The sequence below is a fragment of the Natator depressus genome, chromosome 3, assembly GCF_965152275.1.
Source record: "Natator depressus isolate rNatDep1 chromosome 3, rNatDep2.hap1, whole genome shotgun sequence".
In the NCBI taxonomy this organism is placed as follows: domain Eukaryota; kingdom Metazoa; phylum Chordata; order Testudines; family Cheloniidae; genus Natator; species Natator depressus.
Genome location: NC_134236.1, coordinates 180,644,320 through 180,669,568, shown reverse-complemented (window position 1 = coordinate 180,669,568; position 25,249 = coordinate 180,644,320). Strand labels below are relative to the sequence as shown.

At 39.9% G+C, this 25,249-nt stretch overlaps 1 long non-coding RNA gene across 1 annotated transcript in view; it reads left to right on the top strand.

Annotated features, from left to right (window-relative positions):
* The window catches only part of LOC141984207 (uncharacterized), a 59,207-nt gene extending 40,557 nt beyond the window's left edge, over positions 1–18,650 (top strand). Inside the window, exon 4 of the long non-coding RNA XR_012638688.1 lies at positions 18,026–18,650. This is a non-coding gene — a long non-coding RNA (uncharacterized LOC141984207). The remainder of the gene's footprint in view (positions 1–18,025) is intronic.
* Positions 18,651–25,249: the final 6,599 nt, after the last annotated feature.

Sequence of the window (25,249 nt, the reverse complement as noted above, 5' to 3'; positions counted from 1 at the left end):
TGGGTAAAAAACCCGCTTCTTCAGATGTATGGAGTGAAAATTACAGATGCAGGTATTATTATGCTGACACATGAAGAGAAGGGAGTTACCATACAACTGGAGAACCAGTGTTGACAGGGCCAATTCAATCAGGTTGGATGTGGTCCACTCCCAATAATTGATGAGGAAGTGTCAATACCAAGACGGAAAGTTGCTTTTGTAGTGAGCCAGCCACTCCCAGTCCCTCTTCAAGTCCAAATTAATGCTCCTCCATCCCCACGAACATGATACAGTTCTGTGGTGATCTGGAAGCCTACTTTCACTGTCTCTGGCTCAAGGAATATTTTCTACACATCACTGAACAGTGCACTGACCCACAGGAAACCTCCTACCAACACTACAAGAAAAAGAATTCTGTGTGGACTCCTCCTGATGGTCGAAATGACAGACTGGATTGCTTCATCCTCTTGACCCCTGGGAAGGAGGCCCTTGATGAATTCCACCAGGATTTCAACAATTTCCACCCCACCATCAAACTCAGCCTGGACCAGTCTACACAAGAGGTCCACTTCCTAGACACTACAGTGCAAATAAGCAATGGTCCCATAAACACCACACTCTACCAGCAACCTACTGACTGCTGTACTTACCTACATGCCTCCAGCTTTCATCCAGGACACATCACACAATCCACTGTCTACAGCCAAGCCCTTAGATACAACCAAATTTGCTCTAATCCCTCAGACAGAGACAAACACCTATAAGATCTTTATCAAGCATTCTTAAAACTACAATACCCACCTGGGGAATTGAGGAAACAGATTGACAGAGCGAGACAGGTACCCAGAAGTCACCTACTACAGGACAGGCCCAACAAGGAAAATAACAGAACACCACTGGCCATCACATACAGCCCCCAGCTAAAACCTGTCCAGCACGCCGTCAGCGATCTACAACCTATCCTGGAAAACGATCCCGCACTCTCACAAATCTTGAGAGACAGGCCAGTCCTTGCTTACAGACAGCCCCCCCAACCTGAAGCAAATACTCACCAGCAACTACACACCACGCCACAGAAACACTAACCCAGGAACCAAACCCTGTAGCAAGCCCCATTGCCTACTCTGTCCCCATATCTACTCTAGCGACACCATCAGAGGATCCAACCACATGAGTCACACCATCAGGGACTCATTCACCTGCACATCTACTAATGTGATATATGCCATCATGTGCCAGCAATGCCCCTCTGCCATGTACATTGGCCAAACTGGACAGTCTCTACGTAAAAGAATAAATGGACACAAATCGGACATCAGGAATGGTAACATACAAAAGCCAGTAGGAGAACACTTCAATCTTCCTGGACATTCTATAACAGATTTAAAAGTAGCCACATTTGAACAAAAAAACTTCAGAAACAGACTTCAAAGAGAAACAGCAGAACTAAAATTCATTTGCCAATTTAACACCATTAATTTGGGCTTGAATAGGGACTGGGAGTGGCTGGCTCACTACAAAAGCAACTTTCCCTCTCGGTATTGACACTTCCTCATCAATTATTGGGAGCTGACCACATCCAACCTGATTGAATTGGCCCTGTCAACACTGGTTCTACACTTGTAAGATATCTCACTTCTCTTCATGTCTCAGCATAATAATGTCTGCACCTGTAATTATCATTCCATGCATCTGAAGAAGTGGTTTTTTTTACCCACGAAAGCTTATGCCCAAACAAATTTGTTAGTCTTTAAGGTGCCACCGGACTTCGCACCATTTTTGTGGATACAGACTAACACGGCTACCCCTCTGATACATGCCTTCCTATATTGCCTGCCCAGAATTGAATTCTTAACATGTTAACAACAACGACAACAAAAAAAGAAATTGCTGTCAAAACATGTGCTCTGCTTTTAATTTAAGCCAATCGATAGCATTCAAAATAATTGATCTCCTATAATTCATTCAAAAAAGCTGAAGTCATTTACTTCTTTGTGATTCCCTTTAATGTAAAATACTTGGAGCTCACTATCGTGAGAATGCATTACTCTCTTACGAATAAGAAAGGGAAAATTGTGTATTTCTTTTTGCAAATCTGTCTAGGGTAAAATTTTCTCTTTGCTTACCATTAGGGCTGTCAAGTGATTAAAAATAATCATGATTAATTGCACAATTAAAAATAATCGTGATTAATTGTGCGATTAATTGCACTGTTAAACAATAATATAATACATTTAAATATTTTTGGATGTTTTCCACATTTTCAAATATATTGATTTCAATTACAATACAGAACACAAATTGTACAGTGCTTACTTTATTTTTATTGCAAATATTTGTTTTATAAAAATCAAAAGAAATACTATATTTCAATGCACCTTATACAAGTACTGTATTCCAATCTCTTTATCATGAAAGTTGACCTTACAAAATGTATAATTATGTACAAAAAATAACTGCATTCAAAAATAAAACAATGTAAAACTTTAGAGTCTACAAGTCCACTCAGTCCTACTTCTTTTTCAGCCAGTCACTCAGACAAACAAGTTTGTTTAATTTTGCAGGAGATAATGCTGCCTGCTTCTTGTTTACAATGTCACCTGAAAGTGAGAATAGATGTTTGCATGGCACTTTTGTAGCTGGCATTACAAGATATTTACATGCCAGATTCATATGTCCCTTAATACTACCACCACCATTCCAAAGGACATGTGTCCATGCTAATAAGGGGTTCTGCTTGATAATGATACAAAGCAGTGCAAACCGGCACATGTTCACTTTCATCATCTGAATAAGATGCCACCAACAGAAAGTTGATTTTCTTTTTTGGTGGTTCAGGTTCTGTAGTTTCCACATCGGAGTGTTGCTATTTTTAGGACTTCTGAAAGCAAGTTCCACACCTCATCCCTCCCAGATTTGGGAAGGAACTTCAGGTTTTTAAACTTTGAGTCAAGTGCTATACCTATCTTTAGAAATCTCACATTGGTACCTTCTTTGTGTTTTGTGAAATCTGCAGTGAAAGTGTTCTTAAAATGAACAACATGTGCTGGTTCATCATCTGAGACTGCTATAACATGAAATATATGGCAGAATGTGGGTAAAAAAGAGCAGGAGACATACTATTCTTGCCCAAGGAGTTCAGTCACAAATTTAATTAACACATTATTTTTTTAACAGCGTCGTCAGCATGGAAACATCCTCTGGAATGGTGGCCGAAGCATGGAGGGGCATACGTATGTTTAGCATATCTGGAATGTAAATACCTTGCAATGCCAGCTACAAAAGTGCCATGCAAATGCCTGTTCTCACTTTCAGGTGACATTGTAAATAAGAAGCCGGCAGCATTATCTCCCATAAATGTAAAGAAATCTGTTTGTTTTAGTGATTGGCAGGACAAGAAGGAGGACTTAGTGGACATACAGGCTCTAAAGTTGTATATTGTTTTGTTTTTGAGTGCAGTTACATAACAGAAAAAAATCACCATTTGTAAGTTGCACTTTCACAATAATGGGATTGCATTATGGTATTGTATGAGGGGAATGGAAAAATAATATTTATATCATTTATCATTTTATAGTGCAAATATTTGTAATAAAATATTAATATAAAGTGAGAACTGTACACTTGGTATTCTGTGTTGTAGCTGAAATCAACGTGTTTGAAAATGTAGAAAATCATCGAAAATATTTAATAAATATCAATTGGTATTCTATTGTTTAACAGTGCGATTAAAACTCAGATTAATTGCAAGACCAGTGTTTCTCAAGTTGGGGGTCCTGACCCAAAAGGGAGTTGAAGGGGGGTCACAAGGTTATTTTAGGAGGAGTCACAGTATTGCCATCCTTACTTTTGTACTGCCTTCTGATCTGGGTAGCTGGAGAGCAGCAGCTGTTGGTCAGGCACCCAGTTCCAAAGGCAGGGCCCCGCCAGCAGCAGCACAGAAGTAAGGGTGGCAATATCATACCATGCCATGCCACCCTTACTTCTGCGCTGCTGCCTTCAGAGCTGGGATCCTGGCAGCTGGGATCCTCTCCAGCTGCCCAGCTCTGAAGGCAGCGCCACTGCCAGCAGTAGCACAGAAGTAAGGGTAGCAGTACTGCAACCCCCCCTAAAATAACCTTGTGACACCCCCCCCACACACACACACACACACAACTCCTTTATGGATTCGGACTCTTATAAGTACAACACCATGACATTTCAGAATTAAATAGCTGGAATGATGAAATTTACGATTTTTAAAATCTTATGAACGTGAAATTGATCAAAATGGACCCTGAATTTGGTAGGGCCCTAATTATGATTTAACAATCTAATCCAGGGGTTCTCAAACTTCATTGCACTGCAACCCCCTTCTGAGCCCCTTTGGGCTTTGGCTTTAGCCCTGGGCAGTGGGGCTCGGGCTTTAGCCCCGGGCCCCAGCAAGTCTAAGCGAGCCCTGGCGACCTAATTCAAAGGGGGTTGTGACTCTCTTTGGGGTCCCAACCCACAGTTTGAGAACTGCTGAATCCGAACAAGAAGTACATTGCTGTGTTTCCTCCATAGCAAACCAGAGAGTAAACTGTGATTCTCACTGATTTCTCCTCCAGAGATTTATATCAGTAACAAATTACCTTTCTTTCTGTAGCAGCTCAGCTCAACTGTCTGGCATGCTTGGGGGTACAGTTAAGGTTCTGTCCTACCAGATTCTTCCATCTCATGGAAAGTGCAGTAGCAGCCCTTCAGAATCTGCTCTCCCTTCATACAGTGACCTGCAATGTGGTTAGCCCAAACAGGGGTTCCTTATGCTTATTTACTTCCATGGACAGGTGTATAGAGCATCTCAGGATCTTGCACAATAAGGCTAATTTAATACTGTGAAGGAATGACATTCTTCCTCTGGGTGTTAATGCTGACCACAGCACCAAAAAAATCAGTACTTTATCTCTGGAGCCTTGTGGTTGAGCAGAAGTGTGTTTTAATTCTTAAAAATGTACAAGATAGTTCTTACTTAACTAGCAAGACTCCATGCAGCTGTCTTGGGATAACACCACATCTCGGATCTGTTATGCAGCATGAGAGAAAGTTGGGGAGAAGTGGACTTAATGTGGCTGTAGAATTAATAAACAAGAGGAATAATGTCATCACTGTGTGGCAGTTGCTGGTAAATATTGACTCTAATTGCAGCCACAGTTGTGTGACTAATAAAGTAAAATAAAAGGAAAAGATTCTTATTTGGAAAAATTAAAGTCAAAATTTCCACTTGTTTTGTATTATTTGTATACCAGTAAAGCCCAGTGAGCACCCTTCTGTGTAGAAGTCACTTTTCTATTATAACATCCACATTGCCATGAGTTTAAAACATGCGTGACAAACAGCATTAAAGAGGCATTATTCTTGGAGTGGAGGCAAGTTTTTTTTCCACAATTTACTAAATTGGCACTATTATTAACTTCCTGCTTAGAATCTCTGTTCATCAGAAAGGCTCCTAGAGCCTTTCCTGTGTAAAACACAGAATATTGGAGCTTTGGCTTCAAACCTTGGCAGAGAAATTTATCAGGAAATTTAGCCAGGGCATGCAAAGCACTGAGGATGTGTTTCTGGGATTCTTCCCACAGAAAGTAAGAAAGGGTCATGAGACTAACTATTGTCACACTTCCTTCATGTGGATTCCGGGTGTGCAAAATGCAGGATCATTTTTGTTTGTTTTTGTTTAGGGGGCTCAAGTTAAGTCAGATAGAACCTTTCAATATTCAGGCAAAACCAAAAAACAGGGTATTCGTCCTCACAGAATTTTGCACCAGTATAATTAAATTGGTTGGTGTAGGGAATGCATTAAATTATCCTTAGAAAATATATTATCTTTTACTGCAAAAGAGGGTAAACTATCATTTAGATATACTTCAATTTATCAAAGCCAAAGTTTTGTAACAAATGTAGTTCAATTAACTGAAAATCTGAATGTACTAGAAAATCTCAGGTCCATAAGGCAATCTATATTTGACATATTATCTTGTTTCTCATTTTCTTTTGGATGTTTCCATAGCTGTTTGTTCACTGTTTCTTCTGTTTTCCAGACTCTTTCTGTGATGGTAGTTTGGGTTTAATTCTCCAGTATTTTCTGAAGGCAACATTATCACTTGCCCTGTGAGGCTGCTCAGGGAAGTAAAGGGGCATAAGATATATCTGTACTGCCCTGTGTGGAGTCTCCACTTGGCCAGTGCATGTGGAGAACACCTTCTGTGCAGGCACTACTTTGCCTCACATATGGCAGGGAAAGGGTGAAATGGGGTGCAGAATGGGTGAAGAGTTGACCCCAAACCACAGTGTACTGGCCGGCACATCTGAGTTTGTGTGGAGGGGGAAGTAATCTTTTCATGATATGAACCAGTAGCACTTTTGCACTACAGCAAGAGGTGAAGCAAGGAAGACGTCGATTCTCAGAGTTGTCTTTTTGTTTCGTGGCTATTCATAAGGTGGCACAGCTGTGTATTGCCCCTCAGTGGTATAGTGGTAAAAACAGAAGTGGGTCAACTAACCTAAACTCCATGTCCCCAGAATGAAAAGTTACTCAAGTTTACCCTTGCCTGCACTACTGGTGCCCCTTATTCAGGGATAGAAGGGGAGTGACACACTAGCCCAGAATGAGTAAGCTAATTTCTGATTACACCATGTGGGGGAAGTGAGTGAAGCTGCAAAAAATCTATGTGACATTACTTTTATTAAAAGATATAAATCACAGCTAGAAGGCTAATTACTTCCATATTTTTGGCAGATATTAATATTTTATGAAGTATAAAGTTCACTAACATAAGATTTAGAATAAAATTTGCAAAATCACCTAAGTGACTTAGACTCTTAAGTGTCATTTTTGAAAGTTACTAGGCACTTAGAAGCCTAAATTCTACTTTCTTTCAATTGGATTGAGGGTTCGAAATGACAAAGATTATTTTGAAAAAAATTACCCGCAAATTCTCATGTTTCAGTGGACTTTCTGTGAGTAACGTGTAATATTTAAATATGGTGTGATATTTAATATGGCATTGTCATGTTCACAGATTTGATTTTTTTGTCTTTTTGAATACCATTACTACCATTAGAAAGCATATAATTCATTGACAGAAATGAGACTTTTTTTAGATTACCCTCTGATACTAAAATATTTCAGTATATCTTTTTAAAGAAATCCAATACAATATTGCATAGAGTCCCTAGAACTGAATCTTAGTATTTTCAGCTATGGCTCAGTCAGATATCTTTTTGCTCTCACTGCACGTTTTGAAGGGAAAGTTCCTCACAGCATCATTTTTCGTCCTTCGTTTGCATATTGAAGGTCACTGTTGGAACAAGACATATCAAGTAAGGAGTTGTTTTGCTGGCAATAACAGTAGCTGAAATTGTTCCTAGAATACAAAAAGCAATATATAAGTTGGAGTAGAACAGTATTTTAAATAAATCAACTGTTTTAAACTACACGGTCATTATTCTTGAAAGCAAAGTAAATCAATGAATGAGTACTAATGAAGCATTTCTAGCAGGTGGGCTTTTGGGGGTTTGTTTCTAAGATTCTGGTGTACTTAACAGGATACTCCCCTCAGTGGCTCATCTGCCCCTAGGGACAAGAACAATAACAACAAAAATCATCAACTGAAATATTACCATAATAGCTGAGCACAAAAAGCCTGCTGTTTTTATAAACTTCATTCATGGTCCATAACATTGGTAAATAGATTAATAATTGTCAGTGGAAAAGGCTTTTTTTACTTTCTGCCACCACAAGTAGCATCAGTGTAGTCAGTGCAGGGAATATGAGGATAAAAGAAAGAAGAACAAGAGGGAAGAACAGTAACAGAACATATGTACAGATAGAGCAGCTTGCGTATGAAGTCATTGCACAAAAGAGGGAAGAATGATTTATAGTTAGTGAATTCTGCTGTAAGGAAGCCTTTACTGGTATACGGAGGGGATGCAGAGCTTAGGAAAGGAAACTGGGGGATTTAAAAAATAGTGTAAAACAGTAAAATATGAATGGCAACATAATGTTACTCCAGAGGGGGAAAAAACCCTGATATTCAACTGTAGGTTTAGGGAAATGTTGTTTCACATATGGGCTATAATTTCAAAGGCCAGCTAGCACATGCACAGACACAGCATGATAGATTAATCATGTGCATGTGCTCAGGACAAGTTAATAATTTTCAGAGGAGAAAACACATATAACACTTAGGAAAAAAAAAGTAAGCACACACTGTATTGTGGGTGTAATACTAAACTGCAAAACCTGGTTATAGGATAAACAACTTGGGCCTGGCATTATCCACAAGTCTGCCTACCTCAGATTCAGAGGAAGTCTGGAAATGATGCATATACTAAATGTGGGACAGAGCACTTGCAGATATGGGTGGGAGGAGAGGGATGCCAGGCTTTAGCTAAAGAGATCCAACATTTTGGCTATATTGATCCTACCGCAACTCCTGTGTGTTTGAACCAATGATGAATTTATCAAGCTTCAGAGGGATCTGTGATAAGATAAAGGAGAAACATAAAAACAAAATAGTGGTTCCTCACACATAAATACAACTTTTAAAAAGTAGGACTTGAGTTGTTGAACCTTATTAATGCTTTAGTTATGCAGGGAACAGCTAATGAAGAATGACATTTATAAGCATCTACATATTCCATGCTAGCACTAGTATCAATAACTAATACAATGTGATGATCAGTGTGGGGATAGGTGCACATGTACAGATTCTTACGTATGTGAGATTTCACTTGAGTCCAGAAAATTAAATGCTTATAACAAAGAACAATGAAGTGGATGGGCATTGGGTGAAAAATGGTTTCTGCAGAAGAGATGAAATAATGGTTGTATAACAGTAAAATTTATGATCCCTCATCAACAAACAATCCAGCTACTTGAAAAGTATCAATTGCTGAGTCATCTCTGAATTTTCTCTCTACTTAGAATCATACAATCATAGAAGATTAGGGTTGGAAGAGACCTCAGGAGGCCATCTAGTCCATTGAGTGTTTCCTTCATTCTGCAGGGAGGCTTCTTTTTTGATGGCAGTGAGATCTGATTCCTTATTGCTAAAGTCATCCTGTAAGCTATTGTCTGGGGAAACCATTACATGAACAATCAGAGTGACACACATGCAGTAAGGTGGTGAAGAGTTAAGAATACCAAACACAACAAATAATGTTCTGTACCACAAATCTTCAATACAGATATATGCATTATTGTAGGAATGGAGAAATAGGTGGAGTTAGATGATATTGACATGGAGAATCACTGTCTATTGACCAGCACTGAATAGATCCAAGAAGGGCTAAATATAGACAGCTAGGGTGGGAGTGGGGCAAATGTGTTTGTAATGGCTGCCATCCTGGCTGATACCAGGGATTTCCAAAGATAAAAGCATGAGTATCTAAGCAAAGAGTCAGCCTCTCTAGCTGACAGCTACAGCAGACTCTCATACTTTGTGGAGTGGGCACCAAGTGGAGGACACGTAACATACATTGATCAGTGAGTTACATGCTTAAGGAGAACCAAATAAGGAGAGGGTGCAAAGATGGCTACTATCTGGCAGTATTGGATAAGGTTGCTACTGAGTGATAAGAAACTCAAGTCAGAGGTGAAGGAAAGATCCAGGTGACTGATCATATAACTTGCCACTTATGCTCTGTTGCAGACAGTGTGGGGGAGAGATATACTGTGTGTGCACAGAGATATCTGGGAATTATAAATCCTGATTAATTTAGCAATTTTATCTCCATTTGTTTGGTACAATAGCCTTAGGCAAATGTGGGAAATAAGGAAGGAAAACAATGAAAAAAGGAAGGCTGAGTGCAGGGTTTGGGAAAAGGAAGAAGGGTCAGTAAAGTGCCACTTACCCACTGACTGTATATTAGTACTGGCAGGATAACATACAAATTTTTGGAGATTTGATTCAGACAAACATGCTCAGATGGTTACTCATATTTTGTTGGAATATCTTGCCTCTTGTGGCTGTAAACTCCAAATATAAATAGGCTTTCTTGTAAGAACCAATAAATAATGTAATATAGTATTTCCTGCTTCTAGTCAGGCCAGAGACACTCTGACCGGTACAGGTGGTGAGAAAATGCAGTATCTGATTTGTGTCTGTTTATCCTTTTACGTGGGGACTATCCAGTTTGGCCGATGTACATAGCAGAGGGGCATTGTTGGCACATGATGGCATATATCACATTGGTGGACGTGCAGGTGAATGAACGGGTGATGGTGTGGCTGATCTAGTTAGGTCCTGTGATGGTGTCGCTGGTGTAGATATGTGGGCAGAGTTGGCATCGAGGTTTCTTGCATGGATTGGTTCCTGAGTTAGAGTTACTATGGTGCAGTGTGTTGTTGCTGGTGAGAATATGCTTCAGGTTGGCAGGTTGTCTGTGGGCGAGGACTGGCCTGCCTCCCAAGGCCTGTGAAAGTGAGGGATTGTTGTCCAGGATGGGTTGTAGATCACTGATGATGAATTGGAGAGGTTTTAGCTGAGGACTGTATGTGATGGCCAGGGGAGTTCTGTTGGTTTCTTTCTTGGGCTTATCTTGCAGCAGGAGGTTTCTGGGTACACGTCTGGCTCTGTTGATCTGTTTTCTTATTTCCTCGTGTGGGTATCATAGTTTTGAGAATGCTTGGTGAAGATCTTGTAGGTGTTGGTCTCTGTCTGAGGGGTTGGAGCAAATGCGGTTGTACCTCAGCGCTTGGTTGTACATCGGCCAAACTGGACAGTCCCTATGTAAAAGGACAAATGGACACAAATTAGATATTAGGAATGGCAATATACAAAAACCTGTAGGAGAACATTTCAATCTCCCTGGACACACAATAACCGATTTAAAGGTAGCCATCCTGCAGCAAAAAAAACTTCAGGACCAGATTTCAAAGAGCAACTGCTGAGCTTCAGTTCATTTGCAAATTGGACACCATTAGCTCAGGATTAAACACAGGCTGTGAATGGCTAGCCAACTACAAAAGCAGTTTCTCCTCCCTTGGTGTTCACACCTCAACTGCTAGAAGAGGGCCTCATCCTCCCTGATTGAACTAACCTCGTTATCCCTAGCCTGATTCTTGCTTGCATATTTATACCTGCCTCTGGAAATTTCTACTACATGCATCTGAAGAAGTGGATATTCACCCACGAAAGCTTATGCTCCAATACGTCTGTTAGTCTATAAGGTGCCACAGGACTCTTTGCCGCTTTTGGAGAAGATAGGCAGTCTGAGTAACCTAATACAATACTACTCTCTGGCTATATTCTAAACTGCCAAGAGTAGTAGCAGTAGCATACACTGTTTCCAAAATGGAGAGTAATTAGGTTGCAGTAGATATTGCATCAACAGGGATTTAAATAAAAAGAAACCTGAGGTGTGAGGCTGACAACCTAGTGATTTCTTATAATGCTGATGTACATTTAGTGCTTTGGAAAGGTATTTTATTACTATCTGAAAGAAACTCCCTATTAAACCCACAAATTAGCTCCTGTTCTGTTGGAATCTAATTATCTTCTATATAGGGCAAGAGTAAAGGAAAACGGGGAAAAACATGGATTTTAAAATTAAACTTTAAATTAAAAGTTGTGATGGACACCTCAGAATTATACAGTATATTTGCTGGCTAGCATTCATTTGGGGTGATTTATACAGAGTTGATGCAAGAGCCCTGATGCAAAATTCTGATTAGCTGAAAACACAGTCCACCTCCCCCCACCCCTATGTTTTGTGCAGCTTTATTTCTAATTTAATTTGTTGCAGTTTCTTATTTCCTGGATACCTTCATTAATTTACTTCTGGGCTTGAAAGCACCAAAAATGTTCAAGTTTTATGTTCAGCATCACCTGCTTCTGTCCATGGGGAATAGAATATGCCACTTTATGCCATTTTAATGCTCAGTTGGAAATCTTTCAAAGTTATATATCAGCATGCATTACTTGTAAACTTACATGTGATTTATCTGGCCAGAGCTTCTTGGGTCTTCATTCTGAAAAGAGAGAGAGAGAGAGGTTGCACTTGCTGGGTGGGAGGGCGGTATAAAGACAGAAAGGGCAGATAGGAATAGGAAAAAGGCTTCTCTGAACAAAAGGATCCCAGGATAGGGTTTCCATGTTTCAGGGGCTGGGGGAGTGTTGTCTCCCAATTCATCACTCACTTTTTGGTCCCCTCAAAAATTTGCATGCTTATTCTGGTGTTCCACAATAGCAGTACACCGCTTCTTTTCTTAGATCAAGAGCTGAATGGTTAGTACCATGTGATGGCAGTTGGCTCTTCTGCTCCTCCCCTACATATCACTCAAATAGAGCTAGTCAGTAAATGGATTTTTTTCTGTGGAATAATTTAACTTTTCCGTGAAATTAAAATATTTCTATTTGGAAATGCTGTGATGGTAACTTATTCTCTCATTCTCCTCTGTGAGCAACGGGAGCTGCGGCCAATGGGAGCTGTGGGGGCAGTGCTTTCAGTCAGGAGCGGTGCGTGGAGCCACATGCCGCCCCCTCCCCCAGGGGCCGCAAGGGCATGTTGGCTGCTTCTGGGAGCAGCATGGGGCCAGGCAGGCAGGGAGCCTTCCTTAGTCCACTGCGCCACCGCCCGGGAGCCACCCAAGGTAAGCGCCGCCCAGCGGGAGCCTCCACCCCAACCCCCAGCCCTGAGCCCCATCCCGGAGCCAGCATCCCATACCCACTCCTGAACCCCCTCTGCTCCAGCCCTGAGCCCCCTCCTGCACCCAAACTCCCTCCCCGAGCCTGCACTCCCTCCTGCACCCCAACCCCCTGCCCTAGCCGGTGAAAGTAAGTGAGACTGGGGGAGAGCAAGCAATGGAGAGATGGGGGAAAGAGTGAACAGGGCCAGGCTTTGGGGAAGGGGCAGGGTAGATCCTGGGATTCACTTAAAGTAAAAAAGTGATCTTGTGCGTAAAAGGGTTGGAGACCACTGTCATAGAAGTTCGTGACTGTGGTGCATCATGAGAGATGTAGTCTGACTGGGGAGCCCAGTACATAGAGGAGTATAGAGATATGAGGAAACTGAACTATAACTCCCATCTGAATCAGGATTTTTTGGTTCTTGAGCATTTGGTTTGTTGACTGAAAAAAATAAAAAAAGGAAGCACTAGTTTTGAAAAAAAAATGTTTAGTTGAAAACTTAATTTTCTCTTGAGAAACAATTTTGACAATGTTTGAACAGCCCTGCCCTTGGCTGGACCTCATTTTCAAGGATGTCACTCATGTGAGCCCCCAAATTAGCTACATGCCATATGGATTTGGTTCCCCCTCACTTTCAGCTGCTGAAAATTATTTACATCAGAAACAAAGAATAATGAAGCTGAGGGTATAGGAAGAGTCACTCACACCAAAGGGAGGAATCCCACAGCACTGTGTGTTTTCTGTGTTAATATTTTTGTTTCCCTCTTTGTGGATGTCTGTCACACACTGCATCCTACATTTGGGCCATTGGCAGATTGAGACATATGATTCCCTGGCTACTACTTGGTTTCCCTCTCCCACACTTCAACTCAGTGCTGTCTCCTCCTTGTTTTGATTATGCTGGAGAGAGATGTGGAGGGAGAGAGTCCAGCAAGGAAAGAAAGGCAAGGACAAAGGAAGATCAGAGAAATAAGGCAACGAAGAAGCAAAGATCAATGATTGGGGAGAATGGGAGGGACTCACAGGTTATAGAGGGGAGGCAGAGGTGGAGCATGTTTTCCAAAAAATTACCTTAATTGCACTGTGGACCTCCCCTCTACTCCTGACCAGGTCTTTGAAAAAACTCAAGGATGGACAAACTCCTGGAGACCCATGCCAGGTTTTACATTTGGGCCCAGTATAAGTTGAGACAGAATTTTGGGAAGTGTGTGTATGTGTGTGTGATCAATAAAAGCTACCTCACTGTCACGTCTGAGTGCCTCAAAGTAAGGAGCTCCCAGGAATCCTGGGACATAAAGTTAACCACTACAGGAATGCATTGAAAAGAGTTCTGACTAGCTACGAGGATGACCTATGTCAAGCCAAATGCTTTTTACTTCACTCTCCTCTGAGTAGCAGCCTCTCTGCAGCTGCTAGCCTATAAGAGCAGGTGGGACCTCAGCCTGTCTTCTGTGGTGGAGGAGGTGGCATTTAGGCTTCAGGATTAGAGTAACAATACAAATCCCCCTTAAGTGCTGTTTCAGAGAAGTAAGGCACCCAGGATGTGTGGAATTCCCCTGGATAACTTTTCCCCACACCTAAAACACAGCAGTTTTGCATTTAGGATTTACCAAGCTGCAGGGACCCAAGGAAAATGGCATTTAGCTATGTATGTGAAGAAGAAGAAGAAGATACACATGAAGATATGTATATTTAAAAGTAGTCACAGCAAAAGGTAACACTACCACACAGCTGCTGTTGTGTTCGTTGACTGAAGAACTAGAAAGAATTAGGTACCCAGGGAGTGAATCCAAAACTTGTGCAATGATCTTGCTGATGGTCACTCAACCCTTGTTTTATGCTATGGAGGGAGAAGTCATCTTAATTAAGGAAAAATTAAGGAATAATGTGGTTAAGCAATATTGTAAATATTAACAGCTGTAAATTGTAGGTGTGTGCCTGAAACTTCTGTTCAGAATGTTTGGATACAGTACCTGTTTTACACCAGCTTTCTGTGGCGGACCAATCCTGAACTTGGTGCACAGCAAAATCCCTGGGGGCTTGTGCAGGTGAACGGAGAGTAGGAATGAGCTCTAACCAGGATTCGGAACTTAAAGTGGGAAATCTTTAACTAGTTGATGGTTGCCACTCATGAAGAATACATCTGCTGTGCTACTTTAAATCAACTACACTTTGGGTTCAGATCATATATTTCTGAGATAGAAGATAACGGCACAATCTGTTGTGTATGTAAGGGATAGTGCCTTGGCACGCTGCCCCAGGATAAGACTAAGAGAACTGAGACTCAGTCACAATTCTGGAGCTTGCTCCCTCACTTGAGCGGAAATAGATGCATTTGGTGATCTGTGCATGCTGCACAAGACAATTGTTAAGGTTTTTTTGAGAAGGGTGTGCTTCCCACAATGATGAAGAGGTGGGAAAGAGATGTTGAAGGTGGTTGACTGGCTGAGCTCCTGTTGAACTGAATATTTTAATGCTGCTTGACATGTCATTGTATTGTGAATTGCATGTTAGGGGTCCTAGAGCTTAGGGGAGGCATCTTTTTTAGTTATTCTTTAACCTGAGATAAAATTAATTCAGTCCTTGTTTCACCCTAATAACTTTGCGGGAAGAAATCTTCCCCTGTCCTTTCGAGGCATGTATCTGGCTTCTTCCTCCAAGCCAGTTCATCTGTATAAGCTGGCACATTGGAATAGGAAGCATTACTCCCCAGCTGCAATGAGCTGTGCAAAGGAAGCTCTTTTCAGTGCACAAGAAATTTTAGGGATCCTATAAAACCCCAGAACAATGCTACATACTATTAAGGGTCGTCTACTGGGTCTTGGTCTAGGAACACACATACAGACACAGCACTTTTGTAACACTGCCCCCCCCCCCTTGCAGGGAAGGGGCACAGACATTCCACAAAGGCTGATCTCTCTCTGTCCAATGACTTTCAATGCAACTTTACTCCCTAGCGTGGATGTATTGGGCAAGTAACAATCTTGCCCTTAATGAACAGCCAGCCAAAGGTGGAAGGAGGACATTGCATTCCTTTCAGTAGAACACTGGTGGGTAATGTTAGCATAGCTGGTATGGTGAAGAGGACCGTCAATGAAACGGTTAAAAGCCAGTTCTTCAATAAAGGCTATCATTTCTTTATCACCCTCTCTTAGACCCCCTTGGATAAAAGCTTAAGGGTTTCACAAAGGATATTCTGTTGGGATTCGATAATGACCTTAACTTTAGAGAGGCTTAAGGCTTTAGCATTAAAGTGTATACAGAGACCCTAAATAAAGGTTTTTATTTTAGAGCATTACAATAGAATGGAAATATGTTACAAAATTAAACCAAAGAACCAAAGAAAACGATACCAAAAACTATGAACTGGAAAATGTCTTAAACTTCCCATTAGAGAGACAAGGTGGGTGAGGTAATATCTTTTATTTCTGTTGGTGAGAGAGACAAGCTATGATCTTACACAGAGCTCTTCTTCAGGTCTGGCAAACTTACTCAGAGAGCTCTCCTGCCAGCAAAATAAAACCACACCCAACGAAGGGCGGTAGCTTTGTCCGTCTGAGACACTATCCTGCTGACGAAATGCTGTCCACACCGGCGCTTTTTGTTGTTAAAACTTTTGTGAGTCAGGGGTGTGTTTATCCTTCTGTGGAGAGCCAAGAGTCCTCCAAATAATAAATTGGAGTTTTACCTTATTTCCAGAGCTAATTTGTAGAGCCGACACTGAGTAGCATTTGCAGTGCAGATACAATAATAATAAAGTAAAATTTTAATTTAATACTGTATATATGCATAAATACACTGTATGCATCCGTATACTATATATTCACCCTTATATCCATATCAGAGATAAGATATAAAGCAAATGTTAAGAGCAACCAGGAGTATAAATGAACAAAATAACAGCAAACACTGGCGTGGTGTTTCAGCAGTCTAGATGGTAATTTATTGATCTTTCTGCACATCTGAGACCATGGTTTGATTTCCCACATCACCAATTAAGTTGTGAATTGAAACACATAGTAATTAGCAGCCAGTTTTCAGATCTCTGTGTACCAAGCAAGCAAGACAGAATAGTTGTCTTCTGGGAAAATGGAAAAACTAGGAGAAGGAAATTATGGAGACACTCTTGAATTATATCTCTGGGAAGATTGGAAAGGCTCTTATTTACAGTTCTCATGGTTGAGTTACTATAGTCGTACTAAAGCATTTCTGTGATTACCATAACCTTAAACAACCAACACCCTGACACTTAATGCTTGCATAGTACTGCAAGCCTCCTCTGTTTTAGGCCAGTTTACAGAATGGACACTGCTCTAAACTGTTTTTATTAGCTTGTTGAGAGCAACAGTAGGCGGAGTCCTTACCACCAAATACTCATATAGGGTGAAATCCACCCTTGTACTAAGAACCAGCGCAAGCCCACTGTACCAGTTAAGTCCTACTTTTGTCCTACTTTTGAGAGTTTGACCTCAGCTTCTGTAAAGCCTAAGCGTTGTGCTAGTTCTCTGCACAATGATGAATTTCGCCCACAGGGCAGACTTGAAGATATTCTATGGAATCCTGTCCCTACTGAAGTCAATGGGAGCATTGCCATTGACTTCAATGGGGCCAGAATTTCACCCACTTTTTATAGAAACATACTGGAAAAGATTTTTGTCCCCTAAAACTGGTTCATGATGGGTGAATTTTAATCATAATGAAAAGTATATTGCAAAGGATCCTGCAAGGCCTACATATCTCTTTACCCTATGTCAGAGGTGAAATTCACCCCAGCATACAGTGCTCTTGCCATGAGGTTGAACTAGAGAGTGACATATTTGTGCAGATCATTGGAGCTGGGGTGAATTTCACTCTCTGTACATTAAATAAGCCTTATGAAAGAATACCTGTAAAACAGAAAATTGATTAAAAGAATAAACTTCTATGAATCAAAAATGAATATTATATCAGTGTCTGTGTTATGTATTATTTATAAGCTATTAGAAAGGATGATTAACTCTAGGACTATGTTTGTTTGTTTTAAATTATATAGCCTGATTTTCAGAGCATCCACAGCTCTGACTGACATCAATACGAACTCTAGTGCTCAATATCTCTGAAAATCTGGCCACTTATATTTGGATACATGATGATTGCCTGATTGTTTTACATCCTTGTTTTCCTGCATGATGGATTAAATGTATGGCGGCTGTCCCCAGAGGCTATCCAAAAATAAGATGTTGCAGCTTGTGACCAAAGGTGCAAATGTCTAATAAATTCATGGAAAGAGGTACAGCTCTGGTCGTATATAGCGATTATGATGCAATAATGTCAATTATATATTGAGAACATTTTTGACTACTGGAGCTTATTATAAAAATGAGGAAGTTGAAGTATATATTGGGTACTGATAACAGGAAATCACCATGGACACCAGTGCAGAGAAGTCAAATATGATGAAGAAAAGAAAATAGAAAGACGACAAGACGTAGTCTCCATGGCAACAAGTGGAAAAGAAATAACTTCAAAAACTTGAAACCCCTGTGCTTGTCAGTGTTATTAAAATGAAATTTGCAAAGTTATATACACATACAAAATTCTTCCTGAGCAGTTGGATTTTGTGTCAGCTGTCAGTGTCGCACAGGTACGAAAGGATCAAATGACTTATAGATCATTTGTGTTATAGTATTTTACCCTTACTGATCTGCTGGTGAACAATATAACATCTGGATTTGGAATGAACACTGGAGATCTGATCCAGTCATCTCTCTGTGTGCATGTATATAAAGCTCTGTACAGTCTACACTTCTGTATCTACTAATGATGTGACACAGCATACTGCAACTGTGTACAACAGCACGTAATTTGATGAAGCACAACATATCCTGAAGTAAAACAATGTGATATGGGGAAAAGAATAAGAAATACAAGTTCCTTCTGATCTGACACTAGCTCTCATTTCGAATATTGAACATATGGTTTGAAGCTAATGTAATGGGCAAAGGAAGCGTGACAGGATAAGTGCTTGTGCTACCTGACACTCAGAGGATACAATACTGTTTTGTTTGCCTCAAATATTTTGGGGTACTTTGGCATACATCTAAATAAAATAGCCTTGCATTTGCTATATCAGATTTGATTTTCTTTTGTTGAAGCGCTAACGTTTACTCTGGGATATTACAGTACCTGCTTTTAAAGGAACATGGTTTAGGATTTGAATAGGTGTTGCTGTCAATATACTGTATCATGGTAGATTTTTTTTTTCTAAAGTGTAACCATATTTTAAGCAGAAAAGATCCATGTTTATGTAAACAAGGGCAGAATTTTCATTTTTGATTCGACTGAACCTTAATGTGGAAATAATTTATAAATATTATCAATAGAGAAAGAAAGGCGAAGTAAATGAAGTTCTCTATAAAAATGTTTTCATGCCTGGGTGTCTAAAATGAAACTCCTATCTCGATATTAAGGCAACCATAAAAAGTGACCTGATTTTTCAAAGATTTTGAGCACCTGCAGCTCCCATTGGTTTCAAAGGGAGCTGGGATTGTAAGGCAGTTCTGAAATTCAGGCCATGTTTATTTAGGTATTTAAGTGTAGTTCCACCAGGGCCAAATACAAAGCTCCCTGAAGTCAACAGGAATATTTCTAGTGACTTTTACTGGGCTTTGGTTCAGGCCTTAAGCTGCACAGTAAATTTATGTGTGTCTGAAAGAAAGAGTTTTTATCATAGCTCAAAAGGTGAGGGGATCTAAATACAGTGATTGGACAAAATATGGCTTCAGAGGCAGATTTATGCACTGATTTCGTGTTTTATTGTTTACTTGATTAGTGAATAACCTTTCTCCCTTTTGTTTTAAAATATTTCAAACTGAAAAACTATTACAGAAATTAAATCAGCTGTGAGCCATAACTAGGAGATGTGGAGGGACTACTTAAATATATACAGATACTGTAAGGATACACTATAAATGCAGACAGGTATATTTACTAAAATAATCCATTATAGCAAAAAGAGTATAAAATCAAATTTAATCCTGGAGTCCTTTAATTTACAGATACAGCCTGGATAAAGTTCTCATTATGTGTATTGTTAACATGTCTAATTATATATCTTCAGTAATGCCACTTGTGCTACACAAGCTAAGCAGGCTAAGATCAAGTGAGTTCTTTAATGAGAGACCTTAAAGGAAACCCAGGAAGTAGTGCCGATAATTCAGGGGTTGACATTCTCTCTGAATCAATATGTTATGAATATATGATAAAGCCGTATCCTATTCCTCCTAAAAGGAGATTGCCATATAACCATTTTATAAAGGTCCTGGAAAACATTGAAATGAAATTTAAATGTAGAAAATTTAATTAAATGGAAAGCAGATTTGAGGAAGACAGGAATGGGAAGCAGGAATCCCAATTCTGTAAAACAGCAAGCAGCAACAAGAGCAACAAAAAAGAGAGAAACTTTTCAAAATTTGAGCAGTGAAGTGGTGCCTCCTACACAAGAAGATTAGAAAGTTCATAATGAAATCTTGAAAATGAGAAACTAGGAGACCTTTCTAATTATCTCTGTGATTCAAAGGTAAGAGGAGAATGAATCCAAGAGATTTATTAGTCCATTCTAATTTTTCAGACCCATATGAAAAAGAAAGCCTTACTCTTAGGCAGAAATACCACAAGGGAACTACCTATGATTGACTTATCTTTGTTACACTGAGATGAAAGAAGAGACACATTTTATCATCCACACTATGTAGAAGGATAACATAGAAAGTTATGGGTCATGTGTGGAGCTGCTGTATGTTAACAGAAATGAGTGCTCATTTTGTTCTGTGTATTTGCCTGAAAACCTGAAAACCAATGAGCAGTTTTCCCTAGGAATAAGCTCAAAAGCAAAATATAAAACTGTGTTTTAGAGTTGACGTTGATAAGATTATTATAGTAACAGAAGTGGCTGTTTTGCTAACAGAGGAATGTTTGTCATAGAGTTGGGAACCTATCCTTGCAACAAAGCCCGATGCCAACTCTGTCCACATATTTATTCATGTGACACCATCATGGGACCTAATCACATTAGTCACACCATCAGGGGCTCATTCACCTGCACATCTACCAATGTGATATATGCCATCATGTACCAGCAATGCCCCTCTGCCATGTACATTGGCCAAATCAGACAGACTCTATGCAAAAGAATAAATGGACACAAATCTGACATCAGGAATCATAACATTCAAAAACCGGTAGGACAACACTTTAACCACTCTGTCCACTCAGTAAAAGACTTAAGGCTGGCAATTTTGCAACAGAAAAGCTTCAAAAACAGACTCCAATGAGAAACTCCCGAGTTTGAATTAATATGCAAACTAGATACCATTAACTTGGGTTTGAATAGAGACTGGGAGTGGTTGGGTCATTACACATATTGAATCTATTTCCCCATATTAAGTATCCTCACACCTTCTTGTCAACTGTCTAAATGGGCCATCTTGATTATCACTACAAAAAAAACTACAGAAGTTTTTTTTCTCCTCCTGATAATAGCTCATCTTAATTAATTAGTCTCTTACAGTTTGTATGGCAACTTCCACCTTCTCTGGATATATATATCTTCTTACTATATGTTCCATTCTATGCATCCGGTGAAGTGGGCTGTAGTCCACGAAAGCTTATGCTCTAATAAATTTGTTCGTCTCTAAGGTGCCACAAGTACTCATGTTCTTTTTGCAAATACAGACTAACACGGCTGTTACTCTGAAATCAGTCTTTAGGTAGTTAGGCCTTTCATGCTTATGCGTAGTGTGACAAAGCTCTGTCCTTGCCTCAGTGGGTCCCACGTTTCCTGGCAGGTTTTACTAGCCTCAGAGGCTCACCATGACCCTGCATGTAACCCTTTTCTCTCTAGAGATAAGGGTCACAGTCTACTGAGCCATTTTCATCATAAGCCAGCGAGGGAGGTGAGGAGAAGTTATCTTTCCTTGCACAGTCTCTGTTGTCTCCCAGTCTCAGTGATTAATCAGGGGGCAAAGGTCAGGGGGGAGCCCAGGCCCACCCTCTACTCCAGGCTCCAGCTCAAGGACCTTAATAGACATCCACACCCACCTGACTGGCTGGGAGGCTTTTAACTAGTTTCAGCCAGCCCCTGATTGGCTTCAGGTGTCCCAATCAACCAAGCATTCTCCCTGCCTTCTGGAAAGTTCTTAATTGGCCCCAGGTGTCTTAATTGACCTGGAGCAGCTTCCATTTCACTTAACCTGGTACCAGGGATTTGTTTAGCCTGGAGCTAATATATCTATTTCCCACTACTTTTCTATAGCCATCTGGCCTTGCCCCGTCACAGTAGATAGTAAACACAATTATGTTGTTTGGGACGCAACTGTATCTGTCTGATTTCTTCATATTGTTCATTTTTGTTGGTGTTGCTTTGCAATTATACAGCTACTATATTTTCTTCCTTGTCTTTTTTTCTTGATATGACAGCGTGAGCCGGAAAGATAAGAATTTAGTATTTAATTGAAAATGAAGTGGTAACTTCTTAGTAGAGCTGTATGAATTTCAGTGGTTTCACTTTACAGGGGCTCTGGAAGACATCTTTGATTTAGTTTGGCTTCTACATTTTGAGATTTGCTTTGAGATTCAGTTTGATTGTGTCTAAAATCTTGAAGTGAAATTGAGATGAATACTAAATCTTACTTGGTTTTTCAATAAAATCATGAACTATGGGAAATTTCACTCAAAAGGTTCACGATCTTTGGAGAATCTTATAGCATATAGTCTTAATTTTGACTTTGTAATGGAACCCCAGATCAGTTCAGTTTCTCGTGTGTTCAGTTTCTTTGTGAACATTTTGCATATCACCAGAATGTTTATATAGGAAAGTAGAATACAATTGAATGTGTTTGAGTAGAGCCAAGATACCAGGGTTGACCTCTCTACACTTACATGGAATACCAAAAGAACAAAAGACCATAAGTGGTCAAAACCTTAGTATTACATCTTATCCGAAAGGAGGAATCTCCAACAGGAAAATGATGCCTAACCATGTGCTGAATATTAACCCTATACTGATTTCGAGGGAAAAAAGTGCAACTTTCTGAATTGCCAACACTACTTCAAAAGGCAGTGAGATATGTAAACTCCAATCTTAGTGTCTGAAATGTAAAATGTAGTAAAAATATTACACACACACACACAATATTATGAGGATACATATTGGATGTTAGAATAAGATTTAAGTGATGCACAGGCTTTGTGCACAAAGCTAAATTTCACCAATTGTGATGAGTGAGTTTTATTAAAGTGATAGTAGATGGTGATATTTTTGAAAATCAATAGATTAAAATGCTAGTGTTAATTGCTTCCAGAGTTTTAATTCTTTTTTACCATCTTCTTGAAATATATTCTCTATAAGCTTGTAAAATACCTAAGAATACTTTCCTTTTTAGTTCTTGTCTTTATTACTATTTACTCAGTGCCAACACTGCATATGAGGCATTGCAAACAAATAAGAAGACGTCCCCGCCTGAAGCAGATTACAATATACACTGTCTTAGACCCAGACAAAACAGATTAGGAACAAAACTTGAGGAGAACAGTGTTAGCATCTAGCAGTGATCGTTTTTTGAAAGACTATTGAAGCAGAGTATTTGTGAAGGAATTTTTGATGGACATAGTTTGGCACAAGAAAACGGACATGGGAAAGGAGAGGTTAAGCAGAGCAGGGATGGGAGAATTGTGGAGGGGGAGTCAATGGATGGAAGGTTTCATTCCAATAACTGACTTTTTTTCTTGTGTTTTGAATACGGGTGAAATTAACATGGCTGTATTTGTGGTCATGCTCCAGCATTGCTGATTAAATCAGGACAGTTTCCAGAGAATAGTGATCAGTGTTTAACTGCTTAAGCAGACACTGCAAATACAGCACAAAAGCTTTGTTTTGGAAGGCTCCCCAAAAGCTCACTTTGGGGATTTGGGTTTGGGCATTTTGTTTTTGTTTTGTTTCAGTTGCATTTTAGACCCTAAATTCTGTAACCTAAAATACATGGCAATGTCTCCTTGAATGCAGGAGTCATAATTCAGCTTGATAAAACAAACAATAAAATTCCATCCTTCAAAATAGCATATCACACATCATATTTTAATTAGTAATTTAAAAACAGACTGGTACCGGATAAGCATGGAAGAATAATTAATACACAAGGGAAGTATACATGGAACATGGCAAATAATGTTAATCGTTGTTTCAATTCAGAAGCCTTATCTGGGCTCTAGAAAAATAGATCAGCCTTGTTCCTCCTTTGGTTTCATAGATGAAACTTTGATCTTATTTTCTGTTTCATGAAATATGCTATATTTTATTAACCATGGGTTGCTTTGTACTAAAAATTAAGGTTCAGATTCTGCTGCCTTTACTCATGTAGGGGCAAATCCTCAGCTGGTGTAAGCTTTTAGCTTCATTCACTTCAATGCTGCAGTGGCGGTCTGCCCCACTGATTTATTACCTTACTCCACATATAGTCCCATCATATTTAAAGAAACTACTCACAATCATGGTGTAAACACGCTATTGTACCAATGTAATTGTTTTGGTTAAGGAGGTGATTTCTTTTTAGCTGATATGGTTAAACTGGTTCAGACTCTAGTATGAGTGTACCTATACTGATATAAAGATGCCTAATACCAGTATAGTTTAGTCTTCTTCCTGCATGGGACTAAAGTTTACATGTGGAATAAGCACATGTATACTGGTACAACTCTGTGTGTGTATGTGTGCGTGTGTATGTTTGCGTATACAACTTTCATGTGTAGACAAGGCCTAAGGTATTACACAGCATAAGGACATGAGAATCTGGCCCTAAACCAGTAACTTAGTGGAGCCATATTAACTCCTAACCTATGCCAGCATAAACCAGATATATCACAAGGCCCAAGCAGCAGAAAGACTATCAGGTAGGAGGCTGTCCAGACAAAAAATAGCTGCAGTTTTTCATCTATTGTGGCAGGAGGGGGATTCATTCAGCTCAGCAAGTGAGACGTGAGCAGAAAGCAAATGTGGGCATGGAGGCTGGGATATGCACTGTCTGAGTGTGCCCCTCCTTCTCCTGGTAGAATCCCTGGTGGGAACTAAAGCTGCTATAGCTCATTGTAACAACTGACTTTTTTGAAGCTTAAGGTGCCTTCCAAGATGGAAAATGCAATTACTTCTTCGGGAAGTCATCAGACCTGTCTGGAGTAGGGAGGTTCCCCTCTATCCAGTCTGTTTTGGTTCCAGCTGAGCACAGTCCTACCTTCCAGCTCTGGAATCTGCACTGTTCCTACCTGCCTTATTTGAAGCTGCTGATAATAATAATTACATTTAGAGATGGTCAGCAAATTTTTTGTCTTGTTTAGAACAAAAACAAGTCAGACATTTTGAAATTTCCCATGAAACACATTCTGAGGTTTGACCAGCTGTAATTGCCTTTTTTCTTATTATTTTAAAGAATAGCAGCCTGTAGAAAGGCTACTGCTTGCTTGTGCAACCTTACATAAAAGTGTTCCATTTCTGTGTTAACACTTCTGTTTTTTTCTTATTCTGATATGAGCCCTTAGTTCTCATTGTTTCCAACAGAGCAGAACATTTTGTACAGATGTTCCAATACTGG